General features: G+C 44.3%; 1 protein-coding gene across 3 annotated transcripts in view; it reads right to left on the bottom strand.

Annotated features, from left to right (window-relative positions):
- Positions 1-7,155, bottom strand: part of sipa1l1 (signal-induced proliferation-associated 1 like 1) — a 43,277-nt gene extending 36,122 nt beyond the window's left edge. For 2 of the 3 annotated variants that reach the window (XM_057017875.1, XM_057017873.1), the window contains exons 1-2: positions 6,911-7,153; positions 1,354-1,508 (exon numbers count right to left, since the gene is read on the bottom strand). The gene's annotated coding sequence lies outside the window, so the exon portion shown is untranslated. Of the gene's footprint in view, positions 1-1,353; positions 1,509-6,910 lie in introns of all 3 variants that reach the window. The other variant, XM_057017874.1, reaches the window with a different exon arrangement.
- Positions 7,156-7,458: the final 303 nt, after the last annotated feature.

The following is a 7,458-nucleotide window of genomic DNA, read 5'->3' on the forward strand; positions in this document are numbered from 1 at the left end:
TCTGGTGACCATTATTCGGCGATGACTCTCACATCTATTAAAACCCAGAGCTGCCACTCTGACACGCTCGGACTCTCAAGGCCAAAACACTCCCACGTCTTGGATGAACACTGCCAACGTAAAGGTTGCAGGGCGCCACAGATCATGTCGCTCTGCTTTCCTCTTGGAGTTTCTGTTTCCAACGGCTGCAATGCAGATGTTGTAGGCCAAAGCATTATGCTCTGTATTTTCTAGGCCATATTTCATTAAAGCAGAGACCAGAAGAGCTAATTGGTCATCCGTGTCAGAATATCTGCAACGTTGTTTGAAATCCTCATTGTAAAAAAAAAAGCCAACAAAGGTCACGTTTTTTTACACCTTATCCCGAGTCAACCTCCAACTTTTGAAGCACTTGTGAGCTGAACTTTGAATTATGCTTTTCCAGTACCTTATGGCTGGTTCAATGTACACGTTTGTGCCCAAACATGGTGCATAAGGTGTCCATTTGATGATAATACCAAGTTCCCCAGCCAATAGGATGCTAGTCCTGAAATTAAACATGACTTCTGGTTCGACAAATGATGGCCCCACTTCCTGTTCAATGTCTTGCAAAAGTGAATCACCCCCCTCCATCCCTGATGCTCTGTCCCTGAATTCTACAGTGTTGCAGGCCTGTCATCAAAAACGTCCTCCAATCATGGCGAGCTGTGAGGATCCAGCATCCTCCTATGACAGCAGCAGGACGACCGACAGGTCTGCTCCTTCCGTCACCCAATAACCGTCAGGGCTGATATCAGTGGGTGTCGCGGGGCCAACATGGTGTTAGGGTTTGGACAAACTGCACCTAACAGGAACATTTAAATATTTTACACCACTTAGGCAGAGCATTCCTCCCAATCAGACCCCTCTTGGTCACGCTTTCCTTGTAGCCGCCACCTGTCGCCCAGGGAGCTAATAATTATGATAGACCCTAATATCTGAATGATTTCCAATTGAAATAAATACACATCAGCTAATTTCTATCTCCTCAGATCTTAAGATTAAACTTAACTGGCAAGCACACTTCTAAGAGCATTCAAATGGTCCTCGAATTGTTTTGTTCCTGGATTTTGTTCTTTCCGGGCTCATTTATACATTACTGCCAATATGGGGAATTTAATCTGACAGCAATGCCACAGAGACTATAAGTAATAGCTCTCTTCAAGGAATCTGTGAAATATGGGAAGGGGGTTTTTCTGCCAGAGTGAATCTGCAACATATCAACAAAAACATCTAAATCTGTTACTTTCATCGATTACAAAGTGTAATAACAGTTAAGATAGTACACAGTAAATGCTGTGTTTGATTAAAATTGTGCACAAAATGTGAACTTACTGGGAACAGATGACACTTTTTCCAGGCTCAACTTTCAACTGTTTCCTTTGGTGCAAAGAAGAGACTCAATCCAGTCGTGATGAACAATGACCAGGAAACGACTTCCTTTAATCCGATGCCTGTTTCCCCTACTTGTGTGTCTGTCGGAGGTGTCCCTGCAGCAGCATAGGAGAGAAGGAAAAGTCTGTTAAGGAAATTCTACATTTGACTCTTTCACAAAATAAATCCACATTAAGAGCCAACAGCTTCAGATTCACAAGTATTTACCAGAGGGATAAAAAGAATTTCCTTTCTTTAGCTGAAAGCGCCAAGCTTCCCTGACCACACTGGCCTTTCATGAATATATTAATCACTAATGCTACCTCTTGAATGATTAATTTTGAACTTATTTTTAGGGCACTATTCTCCATTTTTATTTAAATAGGGAGACAAAGATACATACTTCTGCATATTCAGCCACCACTGGTCCATACATGAAGCTAAGCTAACAATATGTACTGTCACAATGTGCTAATGAAATAATACCACCCTTTCTTTGGCTTTTTTCTTCCACAAGTAGATTTAAATGACTCTATTGACTTCAATCAAACACATATCTCAAGTCCTAAGTTAGTCCTGTCATTACCTGGCAGCTAACACTCGTTTAGGATTAATATTCCCTTAATGCACTTAAACAGCCATTCTAACAGAGTGGCACTAACAAATCCAACTGGGCCAGTAAGACGTTTCCAGTACTAATACCACCGCAGTCAGTCATCCAGCAAGACAGACATCTGAGAGCTCTGCCGACATGGAAACAGATGGCAAGGCAGCTGGTCGGAATTTCAGAAATGTTCCCATACATGTTTTGGGTAAGAATTACACATCTTTGCGTGAATCCTTCGATTTACAATATTATCATGAGGTCACACCATGGAGCTGCCGGGCTTTCTGCTGAAGCCATTATTGAGCAGAACGCCCATGTTAGTGATGATTATTAAATAACATGTGAAAAGTAACTTTAATTTAATGTCATTTCCTGCCTAAAACCGCGCTCGCCTGCTACCAATGCCCCCAATAACTGAACCCAGACATTTAGGTGCGATGATGGTTTTTTTGCTGCATTCATTCATGCTCATCATTCGGTGCACTGACGAATCTTGGCTAATACCAGGAGTCAGCACTCATTTCATTACATCTGACGTTGTGTTTAATTCCCAGGGCCCTCCATCTGCACCTTCTGTCACGTCTGCATGGATTATCTTGCCTCGTCATTGTTACCTGATGTTTGCATACACTTGTGCTCACAGTGAAATATAGGTAGTTTTCATAATCCATTTGCATGATATGTTTCTCTCTCCCTGCAGTCAATAACGAGGTATGTCAGCAGAGACTATAAAATAGACAGAGAGAACACCATCAAGTGGTGCGATAATTTAGCTTTTAAGTGCCTTCCCCTCAGGTTAAAGGGCTAAAATTATCTGCCGTTTCCTGTGCCTTTGTTTTCTTTCTCTGGCTGCTGTGAAAGGCCTTCACGTAAGCGTGCGGAAATCTGAAAAGGATTTTCAATTTATCTACTGCAAAAGAGCATGGATCAAAAGATACCCAGTTTTGAATATCAGAGAAAACACCACAAGGTTTTTTTGCCAAGTGGAAACAAAACGCCTGCTTGCAATTCAAATGGTTGTGAACACACGAGCCAAGGCTTTTTAAACCATGAAGGGGTCTTGGGGAAAGAAAACACTAAGGGGTAAACCAACCCTCACTTAAAAAGATGAAATTACTTTAAGATTACTTTTTATTAAATAATCTAATTAGGCTAATAGGACAAATTTAATTTATGAATAAACGTACAATTTAAAAGGCTCTTCATTTTCCAGACATAAGGAACAAAAAATAAAAGATGATGACCTTGGTAAGTCAGACTATTAAGTTCTCGAGACTTTTAGACCACGTTTGTCTTTGAACGACAGGCAGAAACTAAAGAGGAGTTGCATCTTATTCCTGCTGCCGTCTCCCCAGGACACACGGACGGCAGTTGCTGATCACATTTCTAATTTGCACATCTTGAAGCGCAACCTGTTGTTTGGTCTGCGGGTGAAATATTCCATCCCACACACTTCTCTCTCATGTTATGCATGAAATCACCCAATCACAGTAATGAGTGTGTTTGAAATAGAAACATGACCCGGCCGACCGCTTATCATTTTGTTTAAAACTAAAACTCTTTATTGCGCGAAACAAATGTATTTAGGTATGAAATCTTAATGTTTTGGTCAAAGTATTGCTGTAAATGTAAGAGCAGCTGCAATCTGTGGTGAGAAGTGTGTACTGAGAGAATCGCTGCACCAACAGTTCATGCTGGTACGGCTCTGGACCACGGTGGAGCTGGGCGTGTCCTAACTGCTCCAGAAGCCCCGCCCACTGACCCATGGATACAGGTGCTTCCTGCAGATACCGCTATTATTATCTTCATTTGAAACTGCATCCTCTACTGTCTAACTGGGATAATTAGCTAACAGATATGAGGATCATTTATGATTTCCATGTGGTCAATTATCACAGAAACATGATGGTAGCAGGATCATTAGATGTCACAGTGTGACCCTGAGTCCTTTTTTTTTCCCCCACCACAGAAACCTCCTGCAGAAACCAGGAATCATAGAAGAATTATTCTGTGTTTCAAGCAAACCCACTATGGTCTAAATCGAGTTCTGGCGTGGTTCCCCCTGAAAAGTCCCTGTGGGTCCAAAGGTTCCAGAACGCTGAGGTGGGGCGCATTGCCAGGGTCCTCTCTGCAGTTCTTAAGATTAAATCGACTCTTTTCACCAATCACAAACATATGGCAACCTTCACAGGCACTATATATACATTTTATTTTTATTTTTTTTTAGTTTGTGTAGCAATAAAGAGTTTAATTTTAAATATACCAGTAAAACAGCTGCTCATTCTCTTTAGAACTAAATAGGGAATGCAAGCAGCAATACCTCTGGGACCTTTAAGTAAAAGGAAGATAAAGTGCCTACAACATTTGATCAACAAGGTCTTTTTTCCCCTTTCCAAATGTTATTTCGCTATCCACATTACCCAAACCTAATTCAGCTCAATGATTAGAGCTTTATAGCCACCGTGTCCTGCCTGAAGCATGCCAGATTTATCATGGGGAAATGCTGCTAAAACAACACTGGACCTTAAAATAGAAAGGTTGCATCATTTCACTCCAGTAACTATCTGCACAGGACTGGAGGAGAAGACCTCCATTCAATTCTAAAGGCATGAAAAAAAAAAAGTACCCCGGTTACAGAGGCCTTGCAGTTTTCTGAAAATCATTCTGCCCTGCAAAGTGATTTACTCTCCCTTAGACAATATTTCTTCTTCTGGTTTTCCTTAGAGAAAGCCCACCCCAGGACCTTAAACTGAAGGAACTCGCATTCCTGTTTCAAGTAGGCAAGGAGACGGTATGAAGGGGAGGGACTAAGACAGAGAAAAGGAGAAATAAAGACAAGAAAAGTGCAGGGGGGGGGAAGGGGGGGGGGGGGGGTTGCATGCTTGTAGCTATGGTGAGCGTAGATGAGACTGCCCTGACATACATTCCAGGAGGGGACGGAAGCAAGACAACAGGAAATATGATTGTCGGTGATTTTACAGAGAGAAATGTGGGTGCAGAGACAAGAGCCATAGAAACACATAAGGGAGGGAGGGAGGGAGAGAGATGTGCAGGCAGGACGGGAAGAGACAGGAGCGCAGCAGAGGCTGGTGTGGGAGGTGGGAAAAAGGTAAGACCCCATTTCAGCTCCTGCTGATTAGATTTAGAATGAGAACGTGCAGACCGCCATCCTGGAGATCGCAACATCCTTCGTTTTCTGACTTCCACCAACACATTTATTTAGATCTTCGCTGCTCCATTCACATTCTTGACAGAGCAACTACGTCCAAATCACATTTGGGATTGTCCTCTCAGGCAGCGAGACAGACCATGGGAAACAATGGACAGCGTCCACATCCCTTCGAAGTCAAGTTTGCAGCAACAACTTACCCAGTCCAGTTTCACCCACCTCCTCTTTAATTTGTCGACTATGGATGCTTATGTGTGTACCTCCACCTACACGCTCACTTGAAAAATCAACCCACGGAACATGAACGCAACGCAGCCTCCCGATCAGCCTTGGCTTTCTAAGGAAGCGAGATAGGAATAAAAGCACCAGACTTCCCCCTGCCACTACTTCAGGGACGCCATCAAAGGAAGTGACAACAAAAACAGGCCGAAGAAGCAGCTAAAACAGGGATACAGCTCCGATATTGATGTGCTTAGTTCTTAGTTGCTGATTTGATCCACTATGATCTTTGAATAATGGAGGACTCTTCAATGGAGCTTCTTGGACTTGGTGTGTGTGTGTGTGTGTGTGTGTGTGTGTGTGTGTGTGTGCTCCCTGGAGCTTCAACTGGTTGCCTCAGGACAGGCTCCCACACAAGACAGAAGAACTACAGGGGGTCCCGTGACAATGAAAATCTCTCTGCAGGTGTTATCAGGACTGAAAACATCTTACACACAGTTTAACAAACTTTTATACGAAGCATTTGTTAGATCGAAAGAAGCATTTAATCAATACGGGTGACTTCAGGGTACAACAGGGTAAATTATTATGTTAGACCCCTGTCACTTCAGGAAAGCCATGTTACGTCACTCAAATGTGACGCCATTTTGATTAATAACATTGATTATAGGAGAATTTCTGACATAACATGTGGATCCACCGAAGTCCCTTGGAGATGAGACTCAGCTAATTTTGCATGACTTATTGTAAATTAAATCTGGCTGTTTGCGACCATTCATGAACTTCCCCCACACACCAAAACGTGGGCGCACCATTCTAACGACTATGAGCTGCAGACACTGCAGAAAAGAGACACGCAAAGCAGGAGTTGGTGCGGATAAAGGTAGGCAGGCAATGGCTGTGCAACACCGAGCTCGTTAGAAAATCGAGCCGCTGTTCTGGAAGCGATCCTCCCGCAGATCGACCAGCTCGCCGCGGCGATGACACCGATCGCGGATAAAAGATGCACATGGAAATTGGGAATGACAGGAAAGCCGTCAGAGGGACTGCTACTGGCCACGCAGGCATTTAACAAATGGTCTTAATCTGACTGACATTTTGGTTTCCCATTTATTTTAGATCCACGCTTAAAACTGTCTTAAAGCCCTTCAGACGGCGAAACGTTAATGGCAGCTAACAGTACACGTCCATCAAGCGGAATGACTAAATGAGCCTGTTAAACAGAGCAGAAAGATGATATTAGCCGTGAAATGGAACTGCGTGGACAATTAGACGCCACGCATCAACGATAACGCACATTAACCGACTCCTAGGCTAACTTTTGTTTCGTGGACTTTCCTCTCCCAGAAGCGGTACATGCACATCCATGCACGGATCATAACGACGCCCGCCCGGGCACGGAGAGGCGCAGATATCGATTCGGAAGAGTGTTGAGCCATTGAAAGGGAAAGTCGCTGACACTGACAGTGCTGGTGTGAGGGGACACACCGGGGGACGGGACGGGACGGGACGGTGCAACTCACCTTATCGATCCCCACCTTGTCGGCGTTGTCAATGAGAAACGCAACGCTGTATCTGCTCAGGCACCGGCGCGGAACAACGCGTCAATAGCGTTAATAATACAGCATACGAGGCTGCCAGTGGTCACGGCAGGAAGCCCCTCGGAGTCTTCATTTTGCGTCCGTTCCTGTCCGTATTCTCCACCGACCGCCTCTCGGTTAGTTCAAATCAGAAGTTCATCCAAAGTTGCAGCGGTTCGCCCCGCCCCGTCACACCGATGAGGTCACCGCCTCGCGCAACACAACGCTGCTCTAATCTCGCGATAGAGTCGCGGTGCCTGCGAGGATAATGGGACCAAGGGCGAAGTCTCGCGATACGTCAAAGGAAAGGCTTAAAAAAAAGAGCGGCCGAGCACATTGTCGGTGGAATGATGGGAGAGGGGGAAAGCGTTGCTCTGGCAACAAAATCAGAAGGTCTTTTCAGCTCTTCCTGAAGCCACTGCATGCACTGCAGGTTTGGGTTTCGACGAGTACTGCAGAGAACAGAAGCCACGTATTATATAATGTGTTTT

Source organism: Takifugu flavidus, chromosome 19 (assembly GCF_003711565.1).
Source record: "Takifugu flavidus isolate HTHZ2018 chromosome 19, ASM371156v2, whole genome shotgun sequence".
Lineage (NCBI taxonomy): Eukaryota > Metazoa > Chordata > Actinopteri > Tetraodontiformes > Tetraodontidae > Takifugu > Takifugu flavidus.